Raw genomic sequence first — 1,497 nt, forward strand, 5'->3', positions numbered from 1 at the left:
GCTTGTTTGGGATTCTCTCTGCCCTTCTTCCCTGCTCCCACTTTCTTTTCCTCTCTTTCTCAAATGAAAAAAGAAATGAAAGAAATTGAGATCAAAGTTCTTTTCCACATCGAAAAGCCAAATACTAAATTAATACAAAGTACTAAGTGAAGTCGGGGCAGGAACTGGTGATAGGGGCGGGATGGGTTTTCAGGCCTCACGTGCATGGAATGGCGCTCCACTCCCCGGGATGCAGCGCGCGGGCCTACAGCCTTGCCTTTGTCTGTTGCAGACAATTTTTCATGCATTGGAGACCCGACCGGGAAGCACTTCTGAATTAAGGCAATATTGAAGTAATTGATCTTCTCAGTTTTTAAAGCACAGTGTTTAAATTTTTTCAGGGTTTCATATTTTAATAACTTATTTTTTGTACAGTTTTGCCCACCTCTTTTTTAAGCTCATAGTTTGTTTTCAGAACAAATTGTTCCTGAAGAAACATGTTCTTGTGAAAGGGTCCATCCAGTGTTCAGAAGGAAGAGTTAAGGTCGTGGAGGTGGCGGTCCACATTCTGGACCAGAATCTCTCCAGGTGTTTTCATTAGGAAGCAGGAGAGCCCTTTTCTGAATCGAATGTAAGGATACCGGCACCTGGTACAGATCAAGGTGAAGCCACATGATGCAGAGAAAACTCCTGGCGTGTGTGCAGTGAGTGTCACAGGGCAGATGTGTCAGAGTCAGGGGTCAGGGAATCTGGTTGGGGGTACACAGTTCCTTGTGTAATTCTTGCAACTTGGAGTAAGTTAAGAGAATTTTAAATTAAAAAACAAAGCTAAATTGAATGAACTCATTGCTTGAACAATTGGTTGTCCCTATGCAGAAGGTGAGCTTGACACCATAGATAAACATTAAGTCAGAGTGAAACATAGACTCTAAATATTAACCCTAAGTAGAGCAGATAGAAGATTAAGACTTTGGGTTTGGCACAGATTTCTTAGTTATGACGTCAAAGTTACAATCCCTAAAAGAACATTCATAAACTAGATTTTGTCAAGATTAAGAGCTTCTGTTCCTGGGGCGCTTGGGTGGCTCAGTCGGTCGGTTAAACCTCTGACTTCGGCTCAGATCATGAGCTCGCAGTTCGTGGGTTCGATCCCCGCGTCAGTCTGTGCTGACAGCTCAGAGCCTGGAGCCTCTTTCAGATTCTGTGTGTGTCTGTCTCTGTCCCACTCCGCAAGGAGTCACCACTGTCCACCTACTAGATGGACCAGCAGGCGGGCGCGTGGAGCGTGGAGAAGGGTGTGCGGGAGCCGGACGCTCGGGCGCGAGGAAGATGGTGCCGGCGCTTGGAAAGCAATTGGGCCGTTGAGTTGAGCATATGCCCGCCGCGCACGCTCCGCAGCGTGTGCCCGAGAGGAGCCGACGGCTTGTGCGCAGCTCCGCGGCGCGTGCCCGAGAGGAGCCGAAGGCTTGTGCGCGGCTCCGCGGTGCGTGCCCGAGAGGAGCCGACCGCTTGTGCGCG

At 48.7% G+C, this 1,497-nt stretch overlaps 1 protein-coding gene across 2 annotated transcripts in view; it reads left to right on the forward strand.

Moving 5' to 3' along the window:
• Nucleotides 1–1,132: 1,132 nt before the first annotated feature.
• Nucleotides 1,133–1,497, forward strand: part of GNB1 (G protein subunit beta 1) — a 40,887-nt gene continuing 40,522 nt past the window's right edge. For both annotated transcript variants that reach the window (XM_029949488.1, XM_029949489.1), the window contains exon 1: nucleotides 1,133–1,143. The gene's annotated coding sequence lies outside the window, so the exon portion shown is untranslated. The remainder of the gene's footprint in view (nucleotides 1,144–1,497) is intronic.

This window comes from Suricata suricatta, chromosome 8 (assembly GCF_006229205.1).
Source record: "Suricata suricatta isolate VVHF042 chromosome 8, meerkat_22Aug2017_6uvM2_HiC, whole genome shotgun sequence".
Taxonomy (NCBI): Eukaryota; Metazoa; Chordata; class Mammalia; order Carnivora; family Herpestidae; genus Suricata; species Suricata suricatta.